Source organism: Spinacia oleracea, chromosome 3 (genome assembly GCF_020520425.1).
Source record: "Spinacia oleracea cultivar Varoflay chromosome 3, BTI_SOV_V1, whole genome shotgun sequence".
Classification (NCBI taxonomy): Eukaryota; Viridiplantae; Streptophyta; class Magnoliopsida; order Caryophyllales; family Amaranthaceae; genus Spinacia; species Spinacia oleracea.
In genome coordinates, this window is record NC_079489.1 from 11,972,266 (window position 1) to 11,991,630 (window position 19,365).

At 32.4% G+C, this 19,365-nt stretch overlaps 1 long non-coding RNA gene across 1 annotated transcript; it reads right to left on the bottom strand.

Annotated features, from left to right (window-relative positions):
- Positions 1–2,711: 2,711 nt before the first annotated feature.
- LOC130470694 (uncharacterized) lies at positions 2,712–5,032 on the bottom strand. The gene is made up of 5 exons (XR_008931420.1): positions 4,900–5,032; positions 4,740–4,812; positions 4,551–4,646; positions 3,831–3,895; positions 2,712–2,838 (listed from the first exon to the last, which is right to left on the bottom strand). It is a non-coding gene; the product is annotated as an uncharacterized lncRNA (long non-coding RNA).
- Between the last annotated feature and the right edge of the window lie 14,333 nt (positions 5,033–19,365).

Genomic DNA, 19,365 nt, shown 5'->3' on the forward strand with positions numbered 1-19,365 from the left:
AACCCATAAATATGAGCAGCTCCCCCATACACAAAATCCAAAGATGTAGAGGTTTCCCCACCTAATCCTAAGGTGGTCATGCTATAAATCTGCAATAGTATTCATCGATGGTCATGCTCCCCATACTAATGTTTATGAATTCCTAAACTTTCTGCTTTCTCATAAAAGGTAGGGTAAACCTTTCCCTTAAGGCAGTAACAGTTGAATCCTAATTGAATCTCTCAGCAGCGCTAAGCCTAACTCTATTTCTCTCCACTGTAAATCGGCTTCATCTTTCAAATACATGACAACTTGACCCACTCTCATATTCTCAAGACAATTCAAATCCCCAAACAATTTCTCAAACTCTCCAACCCGGTTTTCTAAAAAGGTAGGGTCAGCTTTTCCGCCAAGAGGCGAATAGCAACAACTAAGTCATTATTGTTGGCCATTCTAGAAGGCGACCTGCAATTAGTATACTCTACTTTAGGTTTGAAACATCACCTATACGTTATCCCATACAATTTAATACTTGAATTGACCATAAAGTTCGCCTCAACCAACAATGTTCACATTAATACACATCATTTATGAAGGCACGACAATCGTTTATGAAGGTGCAACGATCGTCTACAAGATGCAATAATCATTGAAAAATAATCATCCTCAATAATTCACGAAAGACATTCACACACTGCACATAAGGCATAACATTTTGAATCATATTGGTCATGAGGGTCTAGATTGGCCCTCACTTCCTTTATGTACTCAAATCATTTAATATTATTGTGGCAATTAAATTGACCCACAATTCACACTGAGTATGCAACCAATGGAAAATTAATCCATGACGTGTTACCTAAAGGTTGGGGTATTATGGAATCCTCAAAATAGAATAAAGAACAATTCCTTGAAAACTTTAACTTTTATTGCTAACTCCATAAGGATTTATTACATCCTTCAAAATAATAAAGAACATTTCAAACTTCAATAAACTTTAACCTTAAACTGTTGTAGCTTTGCTACTTATTCTTTAAAACATAAAAGAGCTAATTAACTATTTATGACTTCAAAATATTTGTGGCCTCTTGCCTATCCATTGCTCCTGAAACTTGCGGAGTGACATTTAGATCTCAAGATCATCGAACTCTTCTTCAGGGTCTTCATCGGGGTCTTCCTCAGGGTTCGCATCTTCTCCCATGTCTTCATCTTGATTAGGCTCACTTGCAATCTCCTGTTCACTTTCGAGCTCTGCATCTGAGTCACTAGAAATTTCGATGGTTGGCTCATGGGCCACTAGGTTAGGATTCTCTGCCTCAACACCTACATTCTCATTCTCCACAGCTACATCATTTTCCTCTAGGTCATTATTTACACTTATTCCCATATGTTCTTCTGTAACTGAATCCCCAACATGACTCCCTACGATTTTACCGTCTCTAAACCCACTTTCTGCCGCTTCAATAATGGTGGTCAGAATTTCTGAATCATATTTCCATCTACCATCCCAAGTCCCATACTTAGTCAAGTTTGGAGTTCCATTATCAGAATGCATGTCTTTAAACTTTTCCTTGAGTTCTAGATATGGAAATTTGTTAGGTAAGCAATTAATGATAGTGGCTGCTATGATATCTTTTCTCATTAAGATAGGTTGCCCTTGAACTTTAGCATAATATTCACATCCAAACATGATTTTCTTTACGTAAATATCAGGGGTTTCTATATCAAGTTTCTCGAAGGATCCTATGTTGGTATACTTGGAAAGAAACATTTTATTCCTGAAATAAACAATTCAAGGTCTCACTAACGATTTTCCAGCCAAAACATAAACAAGGTTCAATGATCAATAAGTTTGGTGGAATCAAACAATTCTTTATGCACATGTAAATGTAACACTTAAACAATTAGCACACGCACGTACATAACAATCAATTTCTAATGCTAGCGTTGACTAGCCACTAATGCACATATAATTCTATCTTATATGCCCTTCTTATACTACCCATCTCTCATAAGCTAAAGCATTGAAATAATTTAAATAACAAGGTAAAAGGACGCTAATATAATAACATAAATAAAAATATAAAATAAATAAAGTAAAATAAATTAAGGAAATGCGTAGCGAATGAATTAGAAAATAAAGTTATTAATTCGAAAAAAATTTATATTTTCTTATAACGAATTCTAACTCTTGAAACAACTAAAAAAATGTACTCATTTTTTTTTAGATTTTTTTTTAATGATTAATAATAAGAAAAATAAAAATGTCGAAAGTATCACTTTAACTTTAATAATAATTTGATTTCGAACTTAAATAAGAAATATTATATACTTTAGAACAGGATAAAAGGAAATCGGCCCCCCCAAAAAAATACCAATTTTTGAACACTATAACCCGTAGAAGCTCGATTTTTAAGAAGTTGATTTTAAATTACTAGATAGTTAGGCGCCTAAAAATTTATTAAAGTAAAACCTTAGCTCTGATACCACTTTGTAACACCCCGACAATTCCCTTTTTCTAAAACAACCCTTTTATAAATATAACTATAGAGAATTATCAAGGCATTATCGCCCGTGTGAAAACGTATCGGCTTATTCAGAATTTTGCAGCGGAAAACATAATAACTAACTTTAATAATTTAAATAAGTCAACTACGGAATGAAATCTAAAACCAACCGACAAAACAAAGTCAACGTAATTAATTAAAACAAAGTTCGAGTCTCTTTAAAACAGGCCAAACAAATTCAACATCAAACTTAAAACAAAACAATTTAATAACTACACCGCTCTTCGATCCCGAACCCCATGATGCATCACCTTCAAACCTGTAATGGACGATGCTTATTGATCCCTAGAGACTGCTCACCAAGATTGGGTCATCACAGGATCAATAAGGCATAGCCATGATCAACATGCACAAACAAAGCACGTAATCAGCAAAGCTGAGTACTACATACTAAAACAATAATAATCCTAACATGATACTATTAACGAACAACCCTAACATGATACTAATGAACATAAACAAGGGCAGACAAAACATGATAATTTGACGACCATGCTTAACTAGACTAGGCTAGACTGGACTTTAATAACAATAATGTTATTTTAGTTGAAATAGACAATGGACCGAGTTTTCTAGCTAGAGGCTTCACTAAGGAAGACGAGGTACGGGCGCGACTCCGTAACCTCAGTGACCTGCGATATCGAGGAACGTTTGACTGAAAATAGGACGCGGTGATCAATCCGGTCCGAATGAAAGGCCATGGGCTACCACCATGAACCCCAACTCCTGTTTGTCCGTCACTTTAGACGTGCACAGTCTAAAGCTATTGCTACTCAGTTTCACTTTACATGATTTACAAATTGACACCCTGTTATGACTCAACAATCACATAAGGCATGCAACTCACATTTATTTATAACTGTTTTTATCTTGGAATTGAGTAAGTGATCACAAGGCATCAAACAAGACTCATTCCAATTAACTCCAATCTTTTCTTTAATACTGATCAACCCCTGAATATGGGTATAAGGTTTCAACTTACTAAATAAGGTCCTCCGCCCTCATAAAGTAGTGAAAAGCTAAAAGGGAACAACAATTAACTGATCTGAATTATATACTAAATGATCTAGTGTTCCCAATCAAACATGTTTGCATCAATCTTCCATACTAACATGTTATAATCCTCAAAATGCAATAAAGGTTTAATATGTTCATCCAACAGTATCAAACATGCAATTTCAACCTGACTAAGTTCATCAATAACATTAACATAACCAAGTTCATCACAATTCAACATGGCTTCAACAATTAGCACACATTCCAAGCACACAGGTATGTACGTACCTTGTGTAAACAAACTGATAGGCCACTTTAACACTTTCAAAAGTCGCCTAAAGAGAATTCTCCACCTAAAACAACCAACAAGTAATCCCAATCAACTTCTAGTCATTGGCAACCATAATAAGCATTCTAAACGTATCCTAAACATATTTAGAGCTTTCCCCAATATCAAAACTTAAACATTTGCTTTCCTAGCATCATAATTATTGAACTAGTGATTGAAATTCGTTGAAAACTTTTGCAAACATCGTACTTTAAATTTTCAGCAATATAAATTCATTTAAAAGCTTCACCAAGGTCAACCTACGTTCCTAGTATCTCAAAACAATCAATTCAATAATCCATACTCAACCTATCATGATTAATAATTATAAAAACCTTGAATTTCATGCTTTAAACAATCAAAAACCAATATTTCAATGTAACTTGATAATCTGAAAATTAATAACTTTGTTATAAAATTCATATAATCTCAAATTTATAATTTAAATCACAAAACCCATAACTTTAATTCAAGAAAACATAATTCAAGTTAATAAATTATGATTAAGCCCTAATCTTAATTTTAATTAATCAAAACTGAAAATTAATTCGTTTTTAATCTCAACATCAAATCTGAAAATCACATTTACCATAAAAATTATAAATTTAATTTAAGAACATAATCTAAATTAACAAACTTTAATTTAAAATAATTAGTTACTTAGGGTTTAAGAAAGTAACCAATTCAAGGAGGAGGAGAGAGAGTTGGCCGACGGACAGAGGTGGCTTGCGGCAGGGCTGAGCGACGGCGGCACACGGTGGTGCTACCTGCGGTGGCTGCGCGAATGAGTGGTGGTCAGCCACAATCAGTTGAGTACACAACCACAACAAAAGAATGAAATAGAAAAGAGAAAGGGAGGGGAGAACTACCGCGCAAGGTGGACGGCGAGGGCGCAGGGCGGCGGTTACAGCCAGGCTACGAATGCTCGGCGCGGTGGTGATGCTGTGCGAAACAAAAATCGGCTGAGGAGGAGAGCAAGAAACGAACGAGTGGAGAAGAAGCAAAAAGGAAAAAGGAAGGAGGAGTTACCGGCGGCGGCTGGGCAACCGCAAGGTCGACGGTGAGGAGAGCAGGAGGTGGACGGCAGCGAGAGGGAGGGAGTTCTTGAGGGTTTGAAATCCACGTGAAAGTGAAAGAGAAGGGAAGGGGTTTTGGGTTTTTTGCTTTTCACGTGAAATAGAAAGAGGAGGGAGTAAAGAATTTGAGTTTTTTGTTATTTGGGCTTTATCAATTTGGGCTAGAACTAGGATTGAGTTTAAGTATTTGAATCCCAAAACCAATTAGGATTGTTTTCCAAATTCAAACGGTTTTCGTAATTCGATTTCTTTTCAACAAAAAGTTCTAAAATTATTTTAATTTCATAAATCGTTGAAATATTTAAAACGTATAAAAATAAATATTCGTTACTTAAATATTGATTTCAAAATTCGTAAATTCTATTTTAATATAATTACTTATACGTTAAAATATATTAATAAAATGTATAAAATTACGGGGGATTACAATTTGTTAGGTATAAAAATCAGTTATCATCATGTACTATGAGAGATGTCAACTCTCAACCTGAACTATTGAACCCGCTGGGTTGATTCGATCGTTTAGAAATCAACCCGTTAATAACCCGCGAGCTGGAACCCAAGATCCGATCCGATTATATTCAACCCGAATAAACCGGAAAATATTAACCCGATTAAGATCCATAACCTGATAATAAACCCGTTCCGCAACAACTCGATCCTTTCCAACCCGAACCGAATGGATCTGAAACCGTTAATGACCCAACCCGTTTCCATCCGAACCGTTTGAACCCGAGGAAAACCTATTCACAATAAGAACTTTTTTAACCTGTAACCCGCTTAATTCGAACCGTTTACAACCTGTAACCCGTTTTAATTTGAATTGTTTACAACGTGTAATTCGTTTAATTCGAATCGTTTACAACCCATAACCCGTTTAATCCTGCTATTGATTGTAAATTTTTACACTTTTAAAAGTTAGTTATTGCATTTCTCCCCTAATTAAGGCCTCAATATTAGAATTTATAAACGTATTAAAAATTATGATTTTTTGATTTAATTGGAACCGAATTCACCTTATCGAAGTACAACCCTCTACTATTTCATCCCGTTACTGATTTATTCACATTGTATGAAACTAAATTGATAAAAACTTGAACCGAGATAAACTTTTACCCGGTGTAACCCAACTATACCTGTTTAACCCGACCCATTTCCGATCCGATATTAAGTTCAAATACTATCTCATTTTTTATTGTGTTACTCATATCTATTTTAAGTACCCGCCTAATCTCAAGTTTATTCTCTTGAAATAAGGTCTGATCAAATCCATAAATTTTATTATATTTAATTAGGTCCAAGTCCAGTAAGCTTAGATAAGTTCAGATAAATTCGAAAATTTTATTTCAAATAAGGTACAGAAAATGTACCCAACATCCATTTTTCTTTGTTCCACTCACTTGTTATATATGTGGTCAAAATAATAAATAAATAAATAATTGATTTGTACTCTATGGAGTATTTACGAAAGAAAGAAATTATGTTGGTTAAAACTCAAAGCCAAAACAAACTCAACACATTACCACGAAGAATACAATTTTATCTCTATATATGTTCATCACTCGTTAAATCAATACTTATATATTTCCGTCTAAAAGGGTGGAGACAAACAAATGTTCATTAAACTCGCTTCACCGATTTTATTAATTAATTTAGTTGAGATATAAAATATTTTATGGAGATATTGAAGATAATAATATAATGGAATTGAGAATACTCCGCACTCGTAAAGTCATAAGATTTTAGATATTAGTGAATTTATTTGGTGATAGTTTTCATATCTTATTGATGTGTTTTCATTTAATTAATAAATTAATAAATAGCAGAACAACTACATACTTCTTAAAACGTTAATAATTAATATAAATAGCCAATAAAAATATTATGACTAACACCTAATTGTTTTAGTTATCAAATCGGTTATATATTTTTCCATAAAAAATTTAATGTCGCACTTAAAGTTAAAACTTGTAAGTCATGCATTGCACGGGTCTTATTGTTCATATATGCAAAGATATTCATAATTCCATTGCATAAATGCGTGGGGATGTACCATGAGATTATATAAAGGATTAAAGGAGTAATACATTTTTATTAGAATAAACATAATAATAAAATAAAATACACAGGGACATTTGTCAGCCTTAGAATCTGGGATGGAGGGAGTAATACATTTTTATTAGAATAAACATAATAATTTGGGACGGAGGGAGTAATACAACCAATCTGGGCAAAAGTAAGTGTAACAACTAATCTGGGACGGAGGGAGTAATACATTTTTATTAGAATAAACAAAATAATAAAATAAAATACAAAGGGACACTTGGCAGCCGCAGAATGAGTATCATGTGTTTTAGTAGAGTATATAGATACAAATAGATAGATAGATAGATAGATAGATGAGAGTATGTAGTACGCATAAAACCCTAGTATATATCCGCAAAATCTTTTATGGAATCAAATGATTTGTCATGAACGCTATATATATATTAAACGCAATACTCTACTAATTTGCAATCTTACATATTTGGAACCATAAGATCTTAATATTCTATAGTAGATTATACTTCCTCCGATTTTTAATACTCGCAATGTTTGTGTATTTTACACTCAATATTCTATTTTGATTATTGTTGGTGATTTATAGGTAAGATAAAACATAATAATATATGATCTTGTTAGATCCGTGTCAATTTGTAGTTTTAAAATATTAATTTTTTATAATTTTTGTTTTAAAATAACTAAAGATATTAATGATCAAGTTGTGCATAGACATACGTGAAAGTAACCAATGTTATAAGTAATCAAACATTGATTAATTGAGAGTTTTAAAAATGTTAAAAGTTATTATCAAAAAAAAATATTGGAAGTTTTTCTACATTATTAAATATTTAGAGAGAGTTGCACAAAATAAATTAAAATATATAAAAATAAAAAGAGATTTTAAAACGGTGACAAGTGGCATACAAATCTTACTATTTTAAAATATTAAGATAGGTTTGTCACAAATAGGCATATATTTTTCAAAACTCGTATTACACGGAAATGAACATAGGTCTCGTTTCATCAACTTTTTATAATAATTACGTAGCATATATATTGTATGTTTTACATAGGATGATATACAAGTTCCACTTACTTTGAAAAATAAGTTCGGGTAAATTCAATTACATTCAAATAAGCTTAACTAAGGGCGTGATCGGTGGTATATAAGCGTTTGATATAACGGGTAGCGTTTGACAAATTTATAGTAAAGTTTTAAACAATATATATTCTAACTTTTATTTATTTTACAATATCAACCGCCACTTTTACCGAACCCGCTACTATCCACTGCTACCGCTACTCTAACCGCTATCCACTCAGCCGCTATCGGCCACCGCTAATGTTACCGAACAGGCTTAAGTTTTAGAATTTATGCGAAATTGTAAATCTTATAATAAGTTTGATTAACCTTATTTCTGAAAATTTATGATTTTAGCATCTGCACAATAATTTAGGCGGGGGAAAATGAGTTGTTTTCGTTATTGTGTTGACTTTTCCATCTTTATAAGCATGTCCTTATATTTTTCACTTATATTCATAAAATGGTTTGTATTTTGGTGTAATAAGTCAAGTTATTAAAGTGCAAGTTATAACGATACTTTTAAAGCTTCACTCTTAAACAGAAGGAAGTTGATCAAATCTACACTTATTTAGAAATACAGGAAAGGGAAAAAACAAGTTAACACTATAAAGCACCCACAAAATGAACAAAAGCCAAACACAAATAGAATAATCATTTTCAACATAATGTCTCTGTATAGGATTAATTTTCCAGAATAACTGATTGAGAGGGGAGCTAGTTTTGTGTAACAAATAAAATATAATATATTCTCTCTGCCTTCTCTCTAAGAATCTCAAAAACTAAAACCCTAGAATCCCTTGAGCTCACTGGCGGCCTAACCTGCCACCCTCTTTAGGTCGTCGGTGGGCCTCTGTTCAAGGTAGTTAGGTCGTTAGTTCGTCGGTGTAAATCGCAGCTTCGAGTTCAGCGACGATTCGAATTAGGTTTTGAATTGTTGGTGGCCATAGAAAGGAAGGTTGTCTTCCTCTACGATTCGTTTTGCGACACCGGCATTAGAAGGTGTTTCTTTTTTTAGGTTTTCACCAGCCCTTTAAGGGTGTTTGGTAGGCGGAGATTCGACTACACCAAGGTTCTAAGAAGAAGTTTTGCTCATATCTGACGTCCTGAGGTCTTTGGCGATCTAAACCCAAATACCATCCATAACGCCGCCGCTTAGTGAGTCGGAGTCCGTTTCATTCTCCGGTAAAGGTAAAGTTAGGGTTTGGCCTTAAATTTTGGGGGATTTCTTCGGGTCTCACCAAGTAGGGCGTTTTCGATCTTGATTAAGAGGTGTTTCAGTTCCATTGACGTCAAGCTCATCTTATCGCCGCCGTCGTCTCTAAGTGGAGGTTCGACGGTAAGGTAAAGATACGGTGAGGGCTTCCGTTTGATGTTTGTGGTTGGATTTAGAAGGCTCAATTTGTCACTTCAAGTGTGCTAGGGGAGTTGGGTAGTTCTCCCAATCCTAATTCTGGTTCATTTGGTTGTAAGTGCTTTGAAATCCTTCCCTCTTTTTCCTTCTCTGATTCATGGTCTTGGTTTCTGTTTAGTTAGTCTCCTCTGTTAGTTTGGTTAGTTTGTTTAATTAGCTATGCTTAAGTCGTTAAGTTACTTGTGGATAGTTTGGTTGGTTTTCTTCTTTAATGTCGAATTGTTCCCATATGAGGTTGTTGCGTGTGAAAGTTTGCTTTGGTTTTCGGAGGTGCAGGAGTTAATTGAGTGTTCTATGTGGGATATTCAATGCTTAAAGTGTTTTGTAATTGTAGAGTGGAGAGTTGTCTGTTGGTGCAGGGAGTTTATAAGAGATGGTGTCTTTCAACCCTCCAAATTGTTTTTTGGAGGAGGTGTGTTGTGGTGTAAGGAGGAGCCATTTCCCTTTGTAAGGAGTCTTGGATGTAGTGGTTCTGTGTTTGAGTCAAGGGGAGGAGGTACGTATGGAAAGGGGGTCTTATGTTCTCGGGTTTGGGTTGTGTGTTGGTCTTTAAGGTTTTCTGTTGTTAATTCTCATTTTAGGTTAGCGATGAGTTTCAATCTCGCCGCTTTCAAAAACTTTTATTTGAACGCTGCTTCCCTTCTGGGGGTTTATAGCATGCTTACCGAGTCACTTTTAGTGACTCTTCGGGCTTGTGAGGAAATCACAAGTCATTTACAACCAACTCGTGGTATCACTTCTCTTTCGCTCTTTTCTTTGGTTTCCGAGCTCCACAGGTTTGCAAAGGTCTCTTTCAAAGTTTACCAAACCTGTTGCAATTCAATCTTCAATAAGGAGATCAATAGCAAAAATTATCATGGCAACAATCAAGGGTCGGCAAATGAAGAACGTGCTATCCCATGTGTTTTTAATATTTTGTTGGTATTTTGGTGTGTAATCTATGTAAGGGGTTTAAATGGCCCTAGTAGGTTAATAAGTTGTAATAGGTAAACTTTCTTTTATTTATGCAAATTAAGCCTATGTCAAAAAAAAAAAAAAAAAACTGATTGAGAGGAATAAACTTAACACAAACAATATAAGATAGTTTTTGAAAGCCAAAAGTTCGAGGAGAAAAAATGCTTGCTATATCTATTGTTTCTCTTTTTTTCCTCCTAAAGTGAATATTAAATTTTCGCATATGCTTTTTATGCTTTAATTTAAACAATTTAGAGAATTAAGCTTGTCTCAAAAATCCAAGGAATGGGCAAGGGGAGAAGGCAATTAAAATAATAATAATATAATAATAACTAAAAGTAAGCACGTGACAATTAAAAAACTTTGCCACCACAAATACTCACATTAATAACAATATCATTCCACTGTTGCAGGACAAAAATATTCGACGTGATGCAAATTGGGACCAAAAGGAAGTCTAAATTTTGTCCTTTTTTTATTTTAAATATTTTTTATTTTTATCTTTTGGAGATAAGATGTGATATGTTTTTATTTTTATGTTTGCCGATGAGCCATTAAAAATGTTAGGTGTATTTAAAGGACATTTTTATGATCATTGGTATTCTCTCTTGATATTTTCTGATAACATAAAATTGGGATTGGACATAGAAAAAGAGGAAAGACGCAAAAATAATTATATCATCATGCATTTTATGTGTCACGGCTATTCTTTTTTTTTTTTTTGATAAACATAGGTCAAACATTACCTCAAGAAAATGTATGATGATATATTTTTTATTATTGTTGGTGCAAATGTTGATGATATAGAGTTGATTGTGTGTGTGATATAATGAAATGGTTGGTAGTTCAATTTATTTATAAGGCGGTTTTTTCATAAAATGTCTACGAGGTTTAATAAAACGCACCAAATATCCTTCTTTTTTCCAGAATGCACCAAATACTCCCGAGGTTTAAAATAATATAAAAATAAATTACCCTTAAGACTGACAAACGTTAAGTCTTCGTTAGCATGTGTTTGCTTTTTTTCCTTTACTCAACCATTTTCTCTACTAATCCTAATATTAACACTTAATTAAATTCCTAAAAAATTAATTAACTATTATCTTAAAAAAAATCCCAAAACTTTTGTTGGGACTTCTTTTACTTCTAATGCTCCTCTTCTTCTTCACTTCACGCCGTCCATCATCATCATCATCATCATCGTCATCATTTTCTTCTTCTTCCACCATCACCATCTTCTTCTTCTTCCACAATCATCATCTCTACAATCTCTCTCTTTCACCTTGCCATTCTCTTTCCTCTCCTCCTGTTAAACTACTTCCATCAGCCGAAACTCCACTCTCCAAAAATCAAATATCTGAACCTCCAACTTGGCCTAGCAAACCCAGATTGTTACGAACACCATATAATTCAAATTGGGAAAAGTTGCAAAAAAAATACTCCCCCCGTCCCAGATTTTCTGTTACACTTTTCTTTTCCGTCTGTCCCAGATTAGTTGTTGCATTTCTAAATTATGAATGATCCCACGATTATTATACTGTCTCTCTCTTCCCGCTAAATTATTTTTGTCCCCACACCCTCTCTCATTCAATTAAAAAAAACTCCACTAAATCCTATCACATCTACTTTTTCAATAAAATAACAACTGATAACCAAACAACCACTTATCACCTAAAATTTTGTGCAAAAGTAAGTGTAACGAGTAATTTAGGATGGATGGAGTAAATATTAATTACCAGATAATTGAAGACTCATATTATTTCAAACCCAAATTATTGCAAGCAACTCAAATTACAAATCTCCAACCCCATCAAACAAATCGAATATGGAGGAGAGAGAGTCAAGGGATATTGACGGTGTTATAAATGCTGGTTGCAGGTACTGATAGAGGCGGCACAATGGCAGAAGCAGAAGAGGTCATATACGCGCAACGACGGTGGTAGAGCCTGCGATGTGATTGCCTCAATAGGAGGTCTCACCCCAGCAAAGGTGGACCACATCAGAGCGGAGAGAGAAAGGGGATTGACAACCCCCCCCCCCCCCCAGAAGTCGTTGAGGGTGGCATGGACGGTTTTTATGAACACTTTTCTTTGCATCTTGACATTGCTTCTTCACTCTTGATCTATTGAGAACACGTCTATCTGTTTTTTGTTCAAATTTGCTGAAATTTTGACCGGTTATGACTGAATTTGCTTCACTTTTGATAAATTAATACTGGGAATTAATTTTTTAGTCGAATTTAAATTTAAACTTTCGATTTTTTATGGAGGTGGTAAGATAATGAAGAGAAAGGGATGCAAAATTGGACGGTAGTGGTGAGGTGGGGTGGCAGACTGACGGTGGCCGGAAACAAGGTGAGACTCAACGACATCGAAAGATGGAGGCATCGAGAGGAGGGAGAGGGTAGGACAAAAACTTCATTAAAGGAGAAAGATGCGGATAAAAGAATAAAGAAAAAGGAAAGAGAAAGAGAAAGAGAAAAAAATAATGTTGAAGGAAAAGTTAACCTGTGTAGATGAAAAATGGTTATGAAGGGTATTTGGTTCATTTTTACAAAACCTCAGGGGTATTAATTAGTTCCAGGAAAAGTTAGGGGTATTTGGTGCATTTTATTATACCTTGGGGACATTTCATGAAAATCCCGTTTATAATGAGTGCAAGGAAGATGATAGGTTGATGAATTATTTGGATGAGATGTTTAGTTTTTTCATGCTTTTTTTAGTTGATAATTTAAAGAGTATATTAACTTATGCGAAGTAAGTACTAATGTTTATTATTTATTGTTTTTGTTATGGAATATTTGTTGATTAGTTTAATTTAATTTAGCTCATTGAGTTATGATTATTTATTTGTGTATTTTTGTTATGCATGGTTTATTCTTTTTATTTTTATATGGGTGTCTTTTGAGTTTTTTCTATCAATATTAATTAATATATTAAAAAGCGTTGTGAAAAACGTTTATGTGCTATGTTTATAAAACTAGATATTTTCAATGTAGAAAGTACCGGTATAGTGAGTTTGATTCTAGTTAAATTTAGTATGTTAATTTTAGTTCAAGTTGTTTTTATGGTAAAGATTTGCGCGAGATTTATCCTATAGTTTTTTTTTACTCCCTCCGTCCCTTAATACTCGACCTGTTTTGACTTTTTGCACTATTCACATAATTCACTTTGACCCTATTTTATTTCTAGTATATGAAAACAAATGTTAGTATATAATATATTGTTGGATTCATCTTAATATATATTTTCAAAATATTAATATTTATAAATTTTATTAATATGTAGTTAAAGAAATTGGTGGTCAAAGTTGTGCATTGGCAAGCGTGTCCGATCAAAACAGGTCGAGTATTGGAAATAGGGAGTAACTTTATATTTATGGACGAATTGCAATCCGCCATATGTCATACCATTTTTCACAAAAGTTTGTCGTGTCCTATTTATTCCATTACTTCGGATAATCCATAAGAAAATTGAAAGCTCTACCTTATCAAAGGCATCCATAGATATTTTGATGTGTAACATATATAGCTCTTATCAAGTAGTACCACTTTTACTACGTGTGTAGTAATATCTGGATAAATCTGTTTTCTACTCAGGAATATTCTAAGGGAATTGTACGATTCTAAAGTTAAGTGTCAAGTTTTCAAACACCTTTGTAACTACATGCCAAAAGCCTTTCTTCCAAGTGACAAATTTACCAAATTTCGTTTTTTATAATGATGACATTTCATTATTCATTCCATATATGTCTAAAAGTTGTTGTCAAGTCTCAAGCTCATGGTATTTGACCAATAATGGTTACAATTAAATTTCACCAAACAAATTATTATGATATGATATGGAAATTAAGTTAGTGCACATACTTATATGGATGTCACATAAGCAACCAATTAAAATAAATCATCTCATTAGTCGCCTTGCTAATAGAAAAAAAAGATGTGGGGATAAGGATGAATTTTGTTACAAGATCCATAAGTTATAATCAATTACTCCATAAATTACGGGGCAATCATGCGAAAGATGGTAAGTTTGACAGGAGTCAAGAGGAGAGTGTTATAAGCTTAGAGATGATGGTGGATATGACACGATTGAAGCCTTAGAGGTAGAGGTTTTGATAAGAGATGGTAGCTAGTGGTCCATGGTTAGGTGAGTTAACAATGGCCATTGTTAAGATGACCACTCTAATAATTGATTTCTTAATCATATGATATAGCATAAAACAATGACCTCTAATGCCAGAATCGTGTTCATATGATACCATATACTTCATATATTTTATTCAACTGTGACGAAAGAAATAACTCTACATAAAAAAATATTTGCACACAAGTCTTGATCATGATATTCATGACAAAACATGTTGACATACAAGCACTTGTGAAAGGGTACATGCCATCATTTAGATGTACTCCATAATATTTACATAGTAGTATTGTGTTTAATGCAAAGGCACGTTTGATATTTGTGGAGTGTGGGTTTTGTATTGTTGGATAAGTGGGAGAAAGGCCATAAAACCATTAAGTTATCAATATCATGTTTCATGTTCTTGAGTCTTGACCTTTTTGTGGATGCCAGCAATTTGAAGGTGTGTTAATGTGCCAGTGTCTAATGGACCCCCATACCTAAACTTCCATTTTCAATGCTAAATCTTTTTCTTTGAAATTTTTGTTTATATGGTTTATCTATTTATTTGTAGGGATTTATTTATTTACAGGATATTAATTATCCTATTGATGTAAAATAATTACTTTCTCCGTTCTCGATTATTATTCCCTTTTGAAATATTGTTTTTATTTACAATTGAAAAGGATCTTATACTTTATTTTCAATGCGTATTTCAAAATATATTGATGTGGGATCTTGTTTTGTTTGTCTCAATGTGTACTTTGACAATATTATATTTTTATATTTCTTTAATGTTTAAATATGGAGTTGAAACGGATGAAAAAGTCAAAGGGGAACTAATATTTAAGAACGGATAGAGTATTTAGAATTGGACAATACCTCTTGTATAAAACGTACTCCTTTCGTCTCAAAATAATTATCACATTTATATAATACTCACCGTACCTAAAGACTCGATTTTATACTGTAATCCATATGAATATAAATTAGCAGTATAAGATATTGTTGTTTTGAGATACAAAAACAAATTCACAAATTCTTATTTACATAGGGTGTACGATAAATATTGTACACCGAAGTTAAAGTTGACGTAAAATGCTTAAAAATTATCCTTATATATGTAAAAGTTATTTACTTTTTAGTAATAAAAATTTTCATTTTAATAAAAAAATATTTCTTCAAAATCACTAATAATGTATAAAGTTAATCATTTAACACTTTAAAATGTTTATCTATTACTACTTTTTTAATAACATAAAAGTTAGAGAAAACTGGGTAAAAATTATGTTGGTGCACAATAAATTTATTGTGCACCTTGTGCATGCAAGACCTTTTGAAATAAATTTAACAACAATATGATAATAGTTTCTAATATAAGTTACTAGATTTAAAGCCCGTGCGATGCACGGGTTAAATTCATTTTTTTATGAGATTTTTTTTTTCACCTTTAAATGATAGTTAGAATATTGATTTTTTTTTTTTAATAATCAATTAGTATGACAGTTTTAACGGGTCTTTGTTTATCTATTAAAAATTTTCAAAATTTATCTCTTATTATCTTTTATCAAGTCTTTAATTATCTCTTTTTATTTTTCTTGAAACACGTACTTTTATTTTTCAATCGTTTCTGCTTGAATTAATGGCTCGAATCAACGAAATATTTCTGAAACTTAATCAAAATTTATCTCTTATTATCTTTTATCAAGTCTTTAATTATCTCTTTTTATTTTTCTTGAAACACGTACTTTTATTTTTCAATCGTTTCTGCTTGAATTAATGGCTCGAATCAACGAAATATTTCTGAAACATAAACGTACGGAGTAATCAAATCATAATAACTATGGGTGAAAGGAAAAACAAATATAATATAGCACTTATTTATAAAAGAGGAGCATAGTTTTATAATACTCTCGTATATTTATAACCAGAAAAAATATAGGTTTAATGCAAGTAGAATTTTATTATGATATGAATTAATCCAAATATCATAGGTTTAAAGAAAATAAAACTCTATTATAAACCGAAAAAGATTTCTTTATCTAAAATTCTATAACGTGGTATTCATTGCTAATACTCTTCAAACTACGATAGTGATCATTACTTTAAAATAGCTAGTCTTGTGAATTACTTTGTTTTTCTTTACTTTCTTTTTTCCTATTTTTGGTACGGAGTAAGGTTTTTTGGACTTTATTTCAATTTCAAGTAGTACATTAAGTTTAGTTTAATTCAACCAAATAAAACGTGGGCTTGCAACCCCGATTGTGTTAACGTTTATCGTTGTATATTCTATGTTAGGTTTAATTTTGACATCTAAATTGTAGTTCGTTGTGCCGTATAAGAAGCATAAATTATGCCCGAGATAACACTTAATTTATTTATTTTATTAATCACTATTTAGCTCTAAATTAAACTGTGTTGATGAGGTATGATTTGGAATACAAAGATATATATATATATATATATATATATATATATATATATATATATATATATATATATATATATATATATATATATATATATATCAATATCCAGTAGGTATACGAAGTAGTATTAAATGAACACACATAAACCGATAGAACAAAAACAATTATGTTTGTACAAAATTAACATAAACAATGAATAACCAATGAACCACGTAAAAATTATTTTCTATGCAACATAAACAATTATGCGGTACACCGTGAGTCCGTGACCATCGGGTGTCCCGTATTTCTGGAACGAAATAAAGAATAAATGTACGGAGTAATTGACGACAAATAAACAATAAAAATCAAAGTAAAATTATGACAACAAAATAAAAAAAATTGGAATCCAACTGTAAAGAAAAGGATGAAGAGTGATCATCAACCTCATCCTCACCCAACGCCATGCAACATCATATTCTTGCGATGGAATGAAGCACATACAATGAAGCCTCCGTACAATTTGGTGAGGGTTGAGATTTTTAATGTGAGGGTTGAGATTTTTAATATGTATATATATACACAAAGATAAAAAAAGTTTGTGAAATTTATCTTTATCGTATTAAGTAGTCAATCATGGTAAGACTCCCATATTATTTATTAATCTATCTTTATCGTATTAAGTAATCAATCATCGCAAGACTCTCATATTATTTATTTAATTAGTTAATAATTTAATAATATGTGATGACGTGGCAATCCTATGTGGACGCTCTCATTACTCTTGAAAAAACTCCCCTTTATATATATATATTAGATTAAATTTGACCTTTAAAATCAAATTGTCCCAATTATTTGTGATGGATATAGTAGAAGTTTTAATGTACAAACTAGCACATGTTAGAAATATTCGAGCGTTCAGAGATATTTTCTATAAACAAGTGTCCAAGGTCAAAGCCAACCAACTCAAATCGATCGAGTAGGTTGAGTTTTTAATTAAGTAGTTGGGGAAATAAGTAGTTGGGGTATCAATTTGTTATTTTTTCCTTCCAATGGTGGAGTTTGCCCAACCAACGTAAATCAATCGAGTTTGCAAATGAATTGCAATCACCGAACTTGCTCAAACTTCGATTACAAAAACGAATTCTAATTAACACACCTTTATGTTTATGAAGTATATGAAACTGCGCTTTTGTATTGGGTGTGTCGAGCTAATCAGACTGGTACAATACGGTACAACAAGAAAAGGATAGCACGACACAAGTATGGAAAAAAAAAAAAGCACGACGACAAGGGCTCAAAGTTGTGGATTGTGCGCTAGACTGTAATTTTTGTTGGGAGAAAACACGACAAGCTAGATAGAACACGTCAACACGATACGATCACACACGACAAAGCACGTTAAATTGAGGAAAATTATGCTTAGGCACATAAGCACATCACAACACGACGCGATACGATGACATATGGGCTTGGACGGAGCTTAGGAGTCTCTTTTCAAATTCCCGGCACAACACAACATGAATCTAATGTGTTTGACATGTTCGGGCCGGCCTATTCATGGCCAAACTACGCGAGCTCGCCACGAGGACCGACCCATAACTATCTTTAATATTATGTATATATAATTAGCGCTAAGATCTTTATATCTTATATTTTGTTTTCCATAAAAGGAACGTTAGATAATTTATTTATAATAACTTAATATTTTTATACTAAAACATATACCAGGAATGAGACATGTGATCATTTCCTGGTACAAAATTTTCTCGCTAAAAACCATTTTTCTAAAAAAATATATATTTTATTTAATTATTTTATTTTTGAATTTTCTATGAATATATTTTTTATAAGTTACTAGTATTTATGTATGAAAAAAATATATTATTTTATAGGCCGTGGAAATGATAGATACCAAGTAATAATAATTTGCTGAATTATGATTTTTGATAATATTTTGGTCACCTCAGTATATTAATAATGAAAAATATATTTACTCAATATTTGGTCAGTTTAGTGTATTAAACATATATAATAGTTTGGTCAAAGTAACATATTAAGCATATAATTAAAATATGTAATAACTAGTTAGCTCTCGTGCCATGCACGAGTTCGTTAAATATTTTTAAAGAATTAGTTTACTTTTGGGGGTTCGTTCAACATCATATATGATTTAAAGTGAATAATGAAAATTAAAATACTCATACATATATTAAGCATGTCGATTTTGAAAAATGATAACAAAAACTTGAAAATAGTTTCCATGTTTTAGTTTTCTAAAAAACATAAAGCTCGAAAAAAAAAAAAACTGATACCGAGCGGGGCCTATAGAATTTTGATTTCCAATGCAAACATAAAAGGAGTTGCATTTAGATGCAATAAAAACAATAAGAAG